General features: G+C 40.3%; 1 long non-coding RNA gene across 1 annotated transcript; it reads right to left on the reverse strand.

The window, feature by feature from the left end:
- Positions 1 to 4,706: 4,706 nt before the first annotated feature.
- On the reverse strand, positions 4,707 to 13,947 carry LOC310894134. Its single transcript, XR_014579590.1, has 4 exons — positions 13,138 to 13,947; positions 6,534 to 9,808; positions 5,483 to 5,734; positions 4,707 to 4,843 (listed from the first exon to the last, which is right to left on the reverse strand). It is a non-coding gene; the product is annotated as an uncharacterized lncRNA (long non-coding RNA).
- Positions 13,948 to 14,029: the final 82 nt, after the last annotated feature.

The following is a 14,029-nucleotide window of genomic DNA, read 5'->3' on the forward strand; positions in this document are numbered from 1 at the left end:
CAACCTTTGTAAAGAGGAAGAAAAGTGCTTTGCTTGCAGGCTTTAGCCTGTGAAATAGCAGGTGAAGATGTCCTAAAAACCGAGTAGATTTTGCACAGGATATCTCAGAGCATGAAGATGATTAAAGATGATGAATAATCATGGCTTTTGCTATGAGTTAAATATTGAGTGTGTGAGGGGAAAAAAAAAAAAAAAGGAAACAACAACCAAAAACCTGGAGTGAATGGCAGTTTCTCAAAATAGAAGGAGGTTAGTGACAGGCCATCCCAGGGATCTGTGTTAAGACCATATTATTTTCCTTTGGAAGCAAAACCTTTTACCCACTTGTTCTAAAAATAGGCTAATATGAGATGGAAATAGCTCTGTTAGAATCCAAAGATGAGATACCCCTTTGCAACAAGACAGAGTTGACTAATAACTATTCTGAGATAGAGTACGGTATGTGCCGGTTTTATGGTTGTATTGGCTTCTCAAATATATATCAAGTCCAATTTATTTCCACGCAATTGTGCAATTGCTTACACTCTTTTAGGATTGTCACATCCACTTCTTCCCTCCAAAACATTTCTTACTAGCAACTAAAATACAAGTATGCCTTCCTGGCTTGTCTCATGGATGATTAGCCAGCAAACTCCCCCCTCCCTACTCAGCCCTTCTCTGCCTCCTCTTCAATGCCATGGCAGACAATGTCATCTCTCTGCCTGTCATTTTGATTATACCTGAACATCTATCAGACTCCTTTCTCTATCGTCCCTAGTTCATACCTCTTTTTCACTACTTCTCTGTGCATACCACGTCTAGGATAGAATTCTCGTTGTCTGTTCACAAAGCTGGTGTTCTCATTCGTGTTATCTCATTCATGTTGTCTCATTTATTGAGGCCTTTTTCTGGTCTTGTCAAATACAGTCTTGTCCTGCTCACACCTATCTATGAGGCTGCTGTAAAAATTTTCTGCGTGCTCCTTAAAAGTGTTCTCTCTCTCTGTGCATTCTTATACTCCCATTTCTCTGTCACGTCAAAACTATATTGCTTCTTCAAATCGAAGCATTTTTTAGTGCTACCATCTAATCTATGACACCAGCTTTTCTGTACCAGTGACTTAAAATTAGGTGCAGACTCCCTTTTGCCCTCACTATTGGGAAAAGCTCCATATGATAAAAGTCTTCTATTTTCTCCTTTCATTTCCAACTTGAAACTCTTGTCTGGTATACTTCCAGGCTTCTCAAGACCTCAGTTGCAAACATGCAATAATTCATGCCTGTTGTTTTGACTAGTATGGTCTTACTGTTTTTTGTTGTTGTTGTTTGTTTTCTGTTTGTTTGTTTGTTTTTGTTTTGTTTTGTTTACCCTCGAACTGTGCCTTTTTATATCTTTTTTTATATGTAGATGCAGGCTGTCTGAGGCCAGGACCCTCTTTTTGTTCTATGCCTACACAGAAGCTAAGAGAAGAGGGTAATGCAGTAACATCAATAACAGCATCAATGCATACATAATATTTATGCATACATAATATTATTCATTGTCAGTGGCTTTTAGGAATCACAGGCACCTTTGTGGCTTAACCACTTCATGAAGGTACCTTCTCTTTCCTCCTGTGCTCATGCCTTTCATTTAATGTCACTGATATCACAGCAAGTTCCTCTGCCTGGACAGCAGCAAGGACCTCACAAGGAAAGACTGTTTCAGTATCTAAGGACAGTTCTGTCCTCTGGCTACCTTCACACACTGAAGAAAGAAAAATGTTGGTAGGAGATAGAAATGAGTCTATTATATATCCTGTAATGATGCTGCTATAAAATCTCTGGATATGATTAGTATAGGCAATATAGACAGCATCATGATTCTTTTCAGCTGAGTTCCATGAAGAAATTGTAAATAAAATAAAGAATAAAAATGCTTAATTCGTTTATTAACTCAGTTGATTCAGTGAATACCTAGTGATTGCCAACCTGGATTAAAGTTTATATATCATTCAAGAACTCAAATATTGTTTTGCTTGGCAGGCAAAGGTTTAAGTAAACAGGTCTACCCTGAAGGTAGCAAGGAAAGATGATGCAATGTAGTTATTTATTAGCTTTGCTATTACTGTCTGGGAAATGGGCAAATAATGCCCTAATGCTTAGAAATTAAATGGGTTAAACTGCACTGCTTGGTCTCTGCCCAACTTCTTTATAAGTTCCTAGAAATAAGCTTCTTGGTAAACTTTATAATTTTCTGAAGTGCTTTATTCTCCTTTGGTACTTTGTGACAGTTTAAGCTCTTTTAAATATCAAGCCATTCATTTAGGTTTTGCAGTAAAACTACTCAGAACTTTTTATTTTTTTTCGCAGAAGATACTCCTCATTTAAACTCAAAGTTTCATACAGATGTACTAATTTGCTTTCACAGAGATCTACCAATTTGGACTGAGTTCTTTCCTGAAATGTTCAATGTTGACTGTTTAGTCACTTCAAGTGTGATATCTAAATATACATCTGATATTTTAAATCCAAACCCAAACATTTTGACACAGTATGCTCTCATAGTTCTTTCATTATTATTATTATTATTGTCTTTTTTTTTTTTCCATTATAAGATGAAAGCAAATATTGAAATCTTAGAATACAGTAACTGGATGGTTCTCCTCTGGACAGATTTAATTTTATCCCTAGATTAAATTAGTTATTTGAAAAACATATAAAAACCTCTTGATCTCAGGTTAGGGGAAAAAAAAAAAAAAAGTATTTCTTTAAAAAAGCAACTTAACTGACTTAACTAGGAAAAAAAATACTGAGAGTGAGAGAGGTTGGAACGAGTTGCCCAGGGAAGTGGTGGTGTCACCATCCCTGGGGGTGTTTAAGGAAATGTTGGATGTGGTACTTAGGGACATGGTTTAGTGGGTGGCATTGGGGGTGGTTAAACCAGATGATCTTGAAGGTCTTTTCCAACCTGAATGATTGTATCATTCTGTGTTGGATTCTGTGTTTGTTGTTCAAATCTGCTTTCCATTCGACTAGAAAATAATTTATGTAGTGGCGCATACCAATTTTACTTTCATAATACCCAACAGACACTAGTGTCGGATCTACACTCATAGTCACTCTGCTCACTTTCCTCTGCAATCTGTTTTACAACATGGTTATGAGTTCAAGTTTGCTCACAGGTTTTGACAGTGTCAGTACACCTAAACAACCATGGCATTACAGTTCTTTGCTACGGAGCTCACATGCAGAAGTAATGCAAACCAAATGAAGATATTCCTTGACCGTGTCTTTGAAACATTTCACTGGTTATCTCCTCTAAAATATATTTTAACTGACCATAGAAAGTGGGAGATCCCTTATCCAACATATATTCTTATCTGACTGAATTAGTGTAAAAACTTGCAAGAACAGTGCTTCAGTGTTAAATATTTGACACTAATCTAAAGCCTTGTTTTCTGGGTGTCATTTTAGCATCAAGACAATGCATGCGAATGAAGACATCTAACTTCAAAATTTTCAAGGTTTTCAGGTACTATCATTGTTTTTATGTAAGTTTTATAAAATTATAGACTCTTAAATCAGTGACAAAACTCCTATTGTCTACTATTTTAAATACAGCGAGATTAAGACTACTGAAGTGATACAGCAAATCCTATTAAAGTCATTTATGATAGGACTTCAAAGTCAGTTAGGTACCTAATTCTCCTGTTATTATAGTTAAGATGAGGTACATAAATAAATTGGCTTTGGGTCTTAGGGACTTTTGAAAATCCCACCCACTAGCATACGATTTGCAGTTTTGCATCTGACGTAGATCTGACTTCTCAAGGAAATAAATGTGCTTTATGTGATCATTTTGCCTGCCCATCTGTCTGTCAGTCCATCAGTCTGTCTCTTATCTGTCTCTCCCACTCAGAACTTTTGACTCTGACAGATATTGTTGACTACATTTGATGAGAAGGCCCAAAGATACCAAGTTCTTCCAAAGCATAAGGTCAGGGAAAATAACACAGACTCTATTCTCTCTCTCCCCAAGAGCTGCAACATGAACTCAGCTCTTCTTAGTCCCCTCTTGCCTGCCCAGGTTAACCAGTCAGCATGCCTGCAGATGAAAGCCACCACAGTCCCTCCGTCTCCACCAGGCCGAAGGTATGACCTTGGCTTTGGGAGCAAACAGTGCGGAGAAAGCAGTTGGCACTGTTCTGCTGGGGGTGGTGTCAAATTTGAAACAGATCCAGGCTAAACCAGGCATCATGAGTTTCACCCATCTAAAACCAGTCATTTACTAACTTCAGATAGCCAACGAGGAACAGTGGCTTCTCAATACAGCTTCTGAAAAAAAATCTCTCAAAAAACATGCATTTTCACTGCAAATGAACTTCTTAAAGTTCCTCTCTGGACCCCCACAATTTTGACATCTTGCAAAGAGAAATCAATCAATCAGTTAGTAAAAGACATGTCCCTGGAGCAGCAGCTGTACTGAGAAGTTGATTTTGGTGACTACCCTGTACAAGGCTCTCCAATCAAGATTGGTGACGTGCTGCAGGCAGGATATGGACTGTGATTTCACTTTGGTTCACATGGGTAATATTTCTCATCCTCCGTGTTTGCATCATCTTTATCCCGTGTGGTCAGCCAACAGGACAAGTACTATGCCAGGAGGAAGCAGTGGAACTCCAATCCACAGGTCTCAGATCCAACTTTACTTCTCATGCTCAGGCTCTTTTGTAAATAAATTAATGCCTGGGTCCATGAAGCTTTATGTCATCAAGGCAGTGGACATGGTCAGTAAAAGTACAGTATGAAATCCAGTAGAGATGACTGAGCTTCAGCTAGAAACTGAGAAGCTGGTGTCAAATGAAGTTAGGTCAGTTAATCATCTGAAAGAGTTGAGACAATACCAATTGGAGGCAGCATAGACCAGGTTTTAATCCAGTGTCAGAAAGGAAAAATAGGGTAGAAGCTATATATCTCACCTACTCAAAAGTATATTTATGAAGAGCATTTACAGAGAGTTGAAAACAGTTCTGTACCTCTCTGGAACCAACCATTTTCTTTTCCAGAAAAGATGCACCATTTATTGGTGGCTGATTTTTGTCTCGATATCTAAATCATTACAACGTAAATTCTATTTGAGGAAAATTATTTTTATTCACCTAGAGTGAGGCAACAGCGCAATATATTCCTCTCCACCTCATAAACCTATTTACCAGTAGGAATGAGGCCTACTGGTTGCATTAGTGTTTGGTTCATAAACAGATGTGAAAGCTTAGGCTACTGGGTAAGCCCAGACATAACATAAACTGGGCAGCAGTTTGTTAAATTGGTTTGATTCTGGTCATAGCACCTATGTTTAGACAGTCCAAAGCTTGTCTAGGTGAGAAGAGGCCTGTTGTTTCAAATAAGATGGTGGTCTGCTGAGATAGCATGCAGAACTAAATAGATACAAAACTAAAAGAAGGGCCATAAAATGGGTCAGATTTTTGGTCAGGAAGTCAAAACTAGCTGTGGATACTTACCCTTTGTGTTTCTGCAGGCACAAATGTGTTCACGGTGAACCTGGATAACTTGTTGCAGTATCTGCAGGTGCCCGTTTCTATGTTAAGTTTTTAATCACAGGTATCAGCTTGCATATGATTTTCCCAGTGGTTCAGAGAATCAATGATATATATTCTCATGTGAAAAGTAGATTTAACTCCTCTTTACACAGAAGCAGTAAACTTCATAGATTTTTGAGGAAAGTGAATGTCTTCAGAGCTTCAGCATCTCCCCTGAACAAAATATACCATGTACTAATTATTTCCCTGGAAATTGTTTTAGTAATCTTTGCATTACTATCTTATTTGCCAAATATATATATATATATTTTTATATATATATATATAAAATATATATATTACATATATATTTCTGTGACTCTGCTTACTAATAGATCATATAAATGAAAATCATATCAATGAAAAACATATCAATAAAAATCAATGCCATTCTTATCTCCACAGCACTGGTAATCAATGATACTCATGGAATATAAGAAAATGCAGACTTGCTGAGGAAATAAAATTAAACATTAATTTTACAGGGGTCATTGAAGTCAATAGCACTGCAATTTGATTTCATTTTTAAGGCTTAAATCTCTACAGAAGTGGTTCTCAGCTTTTCTGTGCCTGGAACCCCTTCATCTTCCAGTTCCCTTCTCATTCCCTGGGAATCTAACTCAGACTCTCATATCCCCAATATTTCTGTATTTTCTCTGGTGTTCAATGAGTATCTGTGTTTACTGTCAGCAGTACTGATATTGTTTTATTGTTATTTTCTTGCTACTTATTCAGATGAAACACTATGTCAGGTATACTACTCTCTGTATTTAGAATTCAGAGTTTAAATTCAAAGCAAACTTATTTACTACATACATCTCAGTAGATTCTATGTGTTAAATTACATTTAATACATCCATTTTTTCTAAAGTAATATTTTTCAGCAATTGCTGCAAATGTTTTATTTTTCCCAAAACGTCCCTTTTCCAAAAGATAAAAATAATATTTTTCCGTGCCTTTGAAATTTTCATACCTCATGCAGGCTTCCTCAAACTACTGTAGCAGCTTACAACACAACAGCAATGTTTATTCAGTGACGAGAGAACTGCTCTGCAGTCCTTCTTTCTTTCTATCTTTGTATATTATGCTTGTAAAATATATAAGCTGTTCCTGGAGCAGGATCCTGAACCAAAGTTCCTGCTGTTAGTACTCTGATTGTTCTGCTCTCCAGTCAGGTTCATCTTACCATGCACTAAGACCCAAATAACTCTAGCAAAATATGTGTACTAGAAGTAAAGGACAGAGTGTTCTCATAGTATCATTTTACAGCGGTTAAGGATTTTTTTTTTTTTTTTTTTTGAGATAAGCATTTGGAGGTGGAGGAGGGGAATCAAACCTGGGGTTTTTACAGTCCTGGCAAATGTTCTAACCAGCAAGTGGCGTTAATATAAACTGATTCCTCCCATTCTCCTCCAGATGCTATGTTTTAATGACAGATATTGATTTTCTTGGTTTTTGTTATGTTTTGTTTGTTTGATCGATTGTTTGTTTGTTTGTGCAAAATTGCAGGACAGGACTCCAAGAAGGGCACACCTTGAGAGCTCAGAATCAGGCACCCAACTCCCTGCCGGTAAAACTCCATTTAGAAGAACCTAGCTCTTCCCAGGCAAAAATTTGCTAACTCAGGGCAGTGGATGCTGCTTCTGTGCCAGGACTTGTATTTATTAACCTGTGTATCCTGCTGCATACCACAAACAGGACTAAAGAGTTAACAGAACTAAGGAGTTGCCGAGTGCAATCAAGTCAGGTACAAAGAAGCGGAGAACCACACCTTGAAACAACATGCTTTTATTGAGTATTTGGCAGTAAGGGAAAAGAAACTGTAATTTGCTACGGTAAATCATAACTCGTAGAGGGCTGCTGAAGGCAGTAACTATATGCCTAGAATAGATTCAGGGAGAAAGACAAGGCATTTGAACGCACAAATATTCACCCTATTGATTCTGCTTGTTGATTTTGCTCTCAGCTTTTCAGTGGCTGTCAGCCTCAGAAACCTGAGTTAGCATCTTTTATTGCTTTTATACAATAGAAATCTTGACAAACTGCAAAAGCAGCAAAAAATTATGATCATAGGTCCCAGGGAGGGACACTGCAGCCAGCCAGACCAAACACACAGTCACAGACAGACATTGTGAAATGCACAGATGCAGGCAGGGAATAATGAGAAGTTTGCGGAAGAGCTGTTCTGTTTGCTAGCTTTTCTTTCCTTTTTTTTTTTTTTTTTTGGCTCCTCCTCACCATTAGTTTACAGAAGCTCTGCAGTGAAAACGCTGTGAAATTAGTTAGATAAACTTCAACTAAAAATGATGGATAAGTGGAAAACTGAAAGGTGAAATTAAAGCCTGCAGTCTTCAATTAAATGTGAAGCTGATAGGTAAATCCTTTCCAATAGGTACAGGCACAAATTTATTTGGAAGAAGGGAAGAGACAAGAGGGTGAAGAGAACCTACACAGGTCTTTCCTCCCTTTCTTTAAGCACCTATAGTGTGATATATATTCTCCCAGCCATATGTCAGGGCTGGGCTTGGCCATTATCGCTTCTTTAACATGCCCAGACTTTGAGGGGATGCCCGTAAATCTGGCAGTTATTAAACCATCACCTCTGCAAAATGGTTTGGTGTGCGTGATTCACACTCTTGCTACAGCAAGGCAGCAGGATCAAAATCTCTCCCAATCAACATACACTCTTTGAGTTACCCTACCAGTTCCTCATCACAAGTGTTTTTCATCATCTCTTCACACGCCAAGGGTTGCAGTGTTTTACAAGGCAGATTAATTAAACCTGATTTAATTTAACTAGAGGCTTGAGGTAGGCTTATACTATGCTTTTGTTTGGTTTAAAACTTTTGCTTCCATACCGAGTTGTTTTTGTAAATAATCTACTGTACTATAAAATCACAGACAAGTTCTCTGCCAGTGTTCTTACCATCAATTCTCTCCTGAGATTGCCTAATCACATTGTAGGAGTGAGACTTTTAAAGGCTATTGCTACGTTACTGACACCTGCTAACCCTGCTGTAAGGAACATTACAAGCTTTAAGGTCTAGTACAGTATGAAGAAGTTTTGAGCAATGCTGTCAGCACAAATGAGTAGGCAGACCATGAGAAAGATGGATCATGGAGAAATTCAGACAAAAATCAGAAAGCATTTACTGCAGCAACCAGAGCTGTTAAACCTTGGGGTTTACATCTTCAGCACTACTGTCACGTGCTGCAGCATTCCTATAGGATCAATACAGAGAAGGATGACAGAGAATCATAGAACGGTTTGGGTTGGAAGAGACCTTAAAGATCATCTAATTCCAACCCCCCTCCCATGGGCAGGGATGTCATCCACCAGACCAGCTTACTCAAAGCCCCATCCAACCTGGTCTTGAACACTTCCAGGGATGGGGCATCCACAGCTTCTCTGGGCAACCTGTGCCAGTGCCTCACCACCTCACACTAAAGAATTTCTTACTAATATCTAATCTATTTCTATTAGAATTAGTTTAAAGCCATTACCACTTGTCCTATCACTACAATCCCTGACAAAGAATCCCTCCCCAGCTTTCCTGTAGGCCCCTTGTAGGTACTGGAAGGTTGCTACAAGGTCTTTCTGGAATCTTCTTTTCTCCAAGCTGAGCAACCCCAGCTCCCTCCGTTTGTCTTCATAGGAGAGGTGCTCCAGCCCTCTGATCATCTTTGTGGCCCTCCTCTGGACTTGCTGTAATAGGTCCATGTCCTTTTTGTGCTGGGGGCCCCAGAGCTGAACGCAGGGCTCCAGGTGGGGTCTCACGAGAGCACGGTAGAGGGGGACAATCACCTCCCTCACCCTGCTTGCCACACTGCTTTTGATGCAGCCCAGGACATGCTTGGCTTTCTGGGCTGCAGGCACACATTGCATGTTTAGCTTCTCATCCGGCAGCACCCCCAAGTCCTTCTCAGGGCTGCTCTCAATCCATTCTCCACTCAGCCTGTATTTGTGCTTGGGATTGCCTCAGCCCAGATGCAGACATCTATTATACATTTTTTTTTTCTGTTCAAAATGGTCAGCCTTCAGATAAAATAATGAGTTCTTGATTTGGTTTTGCTTAGCTTGAAAGATTTATTTCTTCCATCCCTGTTGAAACAGTAATATTCCAAACTACTGTCTGCGAACAGACTCATGACAAACTGGTGGCCCCATTGATTTGACTCTCTGTTCTATATGTCACTGGAAGCTTGCATTTGTACAGGAGTTTGCTTGCACAGGAATGTTATTTTTACCTGTAAATGATAAATACATGAGTGATAAGTAGTATTTTTCCATGTGACATGCAATTTCATGTCTCCCTAGTTAATACAGGGTAACACAATTCCTCTCAAATGCCTCTCCACCTTGGAAGAAGTAGAGATATGTGAAAATACTTTATTTATTTATTTATTTATTTATTTATTTTGGTAGAGAAAGGCTATTTTATGTTACCTGTGTATGTCTCTTTAAGGAGAAAGGCAAGGCGAAAGAGCAAGCCATCTGGCACTCTGTAAAACAGTTCTCCCAGTTGTTGCCCTGATTTCCTGACTAACACTGCTGCACTTACACTTTTGTGGATTCTTCATTAAGAAAATAATAAAAAATAAATGGTCAAAGATCTGAAAGTTAAACATTCCATGATGTCTTTTTCTGCACAAGTTTAAACAAGTTAACTAGAACTTAACTTACAGAGTTGCTGACTATTGGCTGTCCTCACTGACTGAAATTAAATGTTCAGCATCTCTGAAGGTTCAATTTTTAGTCTCAATCCTATTGAAATTGTATGTTAATGCTAGTTTAAATGTGTGTGCGGAAGACAAGGTCCTTCTATTTCATTCATAATATTCACAGAAAGAAAATATAACTGCTACTGTAGGGTTGAAATTAAAAAAAAAAAAAAAGTTTAAGATATTTTATAGTGTCCTGTAAAAAACAAAGGAGCACGGACTCGCACTTTTTGAAGAAAAAAACTGGGTCTTTTTTTTTTTCTTTTTCCTTTTTTTTTTTCTTTCTTTTTTTTTATCTTTTCTCATTTGAAAAGAAAGAAAGAATATTTTCTCATTTGCTTCAAAAGCTTTGCTATGAATATACTAGAAACTCTCACAGCTCCTACTTCCTGACCACTCTGAACTTTAGCCAGGACAATTATAAGGATTCCCTTGCACTGAGTACTACAGAAATACACAACAAATTTATTTCAACAGTGTCAGGGTTTCGCACACAGGCAGTATGTTATGAGGCTGGAATCCTCATAACCTGTGCCCTGTTCTCAGTCTACTTAACTGAATGTGTTTTTTTTTTGTTTGCTTGCTTTTTTTTTTTTTTAACTTAAAAGATATATTTTAAAGCCTTAGAAACATCCCATAGTATAATAGTATGAAGTTTGTATTAATACATATTTTCTTACATACAGTGTACGGAAAGGGGAATTTTTGAGATACAAGAACCCAGTCTTGGTATAATTCAGAAAAGTAATCAACATTGGACAATAAATAGGCCATAAAATACCTGTTAAGCCTTATCTCCTCTGAACTTTAAAAGTTTTCGAGGTAGTGAGTTGTCCCATTAAAATAATTATTTCTAAAAGATATGGCATGTAAATGCTTTTCATACATCTTTGACCAGAAAAATAACTTTTGAGTCATAGATCATGTCTATAAAATCTCTGAAACAACCTGAGGCCTGCCTGCAATACCATTCTGTGACCCAAGACTTCATTTCTGGGCCAAGTGCTGACTTTCACAGCACACCCAAAGCTGCTCTGCCCATTTTCCGAACGAGCTCGTGGGATCTTCGGTGCAACTGGCAAGTGGATGGGAGTTTGGAGTATGTACTGTGAGTCTTCTCATGTGAGGACAGCTAAAGAAAAAACAGCTTAAGCAGATACCGGGTGAAGTCTTTAAACTCCAGAAAGATTGTGTTTCTGCCACCTTTTATATACATATCCATAATATATATGTACATGTACGCATGTATTTTGCAGTCAGTCTAAAATAGCTGGCTATGAAACACTTGAACTCTTGCCATGGAAGACCTATTAAAGTTATGACGCAGGTTTTACACAAATTTAAAGTTTCTGCTGAAGGAGTACTAATTCCAGCTATCTTGAAAAAGTCTGTCACAAGAATTCACCAGAATCCAACATCTAAGAGATACTGCTACAGCTGCAAGTCTTTGCTGCAGCAGTAAATCATCAAGGCCCAAGGACACCAGCAAGGCAACAAAAAGGAGTATTTAATGTAAGAGCTCCCAGGCTCTTGAGCCTTTTTCCAGGTTTCAAACCTCATGCCGCCCCTCTCAGCACCAGCAGGACATCCCCTCTTGTGACGAGGATGGGCACAACTCCTTTTGGGGAGATAAAAGCAACCAAACCAAAACAACAGGAGATCATAGAATCATAAAATCATGATGGTTGGAAGAGACCTCCAAGATCATCTGGTCCAACCACCTCCCTACCACAAACATCACCCCCTAAAATATGTCCCTAAGTATCACATCCAACCTTTCCTTAAACATGCCCAGGGACAGTGACTCCACCACTTCCCTGTGCAACCCATTCCAATGCCGAACCACTCTTTCTGAGAAGAAATGTCTCCTAATTTCCCACCTGAACCTCCTCTGGTGCAACTTGAGACCATTCCCTCTTGTTCTATCTCTAGTTATCTGTGAGAAGAGGCCGACCCCTCCTTTCAGGTAGTTGTAGAGAGCAGTAAGGTCTCCCTTGAGCCTCCTGTTCTCCAGACTAAACAACCCCAGTTCCCTCAGCCGCTCCTCACAGGACTTGTGCTCCAGGCCCTTCACCAGCTTCGTAGCCCTTCTCTGGACACACTCCAGGGCCTCGATGTCCTTCTTGTAGTGAGGGGCCCAAAGCTGAACACAGTACTCGAGGTGCGGCCTCACCAGAGCAGAGTACAAGGGGACGATCACCTCCCTGGTCCTGCTGGCTGCACTATTCCTGACACAAGCCGGCATGCCGTTGGCCTTCTTGGCCACCTGGGCACACTGCCAGCTCATGTTCAGGCAAGCATCAATCAGCACCCCCAGATCCTTTTCCTCTGCACAGCTTTCCAGCCACTCTGCCCCAAGCCTGTAAGTGTCGCATGGGGTTGTTGTGACGAAAGCGGAGGACCTAGCACTTAGCCATGTTGAACCTCATCCCTGTCCAGGTCCCTCTGCAGGGCCTTCCTACCCTCTGGCAGATCAACACTTCCCCCCAGCTTGGTGTCAACTGCAAACTTACTGAGGGTGCACTCAATTCCCTCATCCAAGTCATCAGTAAAGATATTAAAGAGGATGGGCCCCAACACCGCCCCCTGGGGAACACCACTGGTGACCTGTTGCCAGCTGGATTTCACTCCATTCACCACCACTTTCTGGGCCTGGCCATCCAGCCAGTTTTTAACCCAGCAAAGAGTGTGCCTGTCCAAGCCATGGGCTGCCAGCTTCTCCAGGAGAATACTGTGGGAGACCATGTTAAAGGCCTTGCTGAAGTATAGGTAGGCTATGTCAGCAGGCTTTCCCTCATCCACCAGGCGGGTCACCCGGTCATAGAAGGAGATGGGGTTGGTCAGGTAGGACTTGCCTTTCATGAACCCATGCTGACTGGGCCTGATCCCCCGGTTGTCCTGCACATGCTGTGTGATTGCATTCAAGATGAGCTGTTCCATCACCTTTCCTGGCACCGAGGTCAGGCTGACAGACCTGTAGTTCCTGTAGCTCCTCCTTATGACCTTCCTTATAGATGGGAGTCACATTAGCAAGTCTCCAGTCATCTGGGACTGCTCCAGATTACCATGACTGCTGATAGATGATGGAAAGCAGCTTGCAATCACATGCCATGCTGTGTAATGTGCTCACATTGCTTGAGCAGGGGGGTTGGACCAGATGATCTCTGAAGGTCCCTTCCAACTTCAACCATTCTGTGATTCTGTGATCCACCAGCTCTCTCAGCATCCTTGGGTGGATCCCATCTGGCCCTGTGGACTTGTGACAGTCCAGGTGGAGCAGCAGGTCTCAAACTGTTTCCATCTGACTCACGGAGGGGTTCTTCTGCTCCCTGTCCCATACTTCCAGGTCGGGAGGCTGAGTACCCTGAAAATAAGTGGTCTGGCTAGTAAAGACAGATGCAAAGAAGGCATTAAGAACCTCAGCCTTTTCCTTATCCTCAGTAGTCATGTTCCCCCCTGCATCCTGTAAAGGATGGAGATTCTCATTGCCCTTTCTCTTACTGTGAATATATTTGTAAAAACATTTTTGTTATCCTTTACAATAGTGGCCAGGTTGAACTCGCGATGGGCTTTAGCATTCCTGATTTTTTGCCTGAATATGCTGGTAATTTCCTTGTGCTCTGCCTGAGTTGCCTGCCCCTTCTCCCAGCAGACATAACCTCTCTTTTTCCCCAGGAAACTCAGCAAAAGTTCCCTGCGATGCGCTGAAAGCAGAAAGTTCTGAAAACTGGCTGAGTCTCCATATGT

The sequence above is a fragment of the Anser anser genome, assembly GCF_964211835.1.
Source record: "Anser anser genome assembly, chromosome: 2".
Classification (NCBI taxonomy): domain Eukaryota; kingdom Metazoa; phylum Chordata; class Aves; order Anseriformes; family Anatidae; genus Anser; species Anser anser.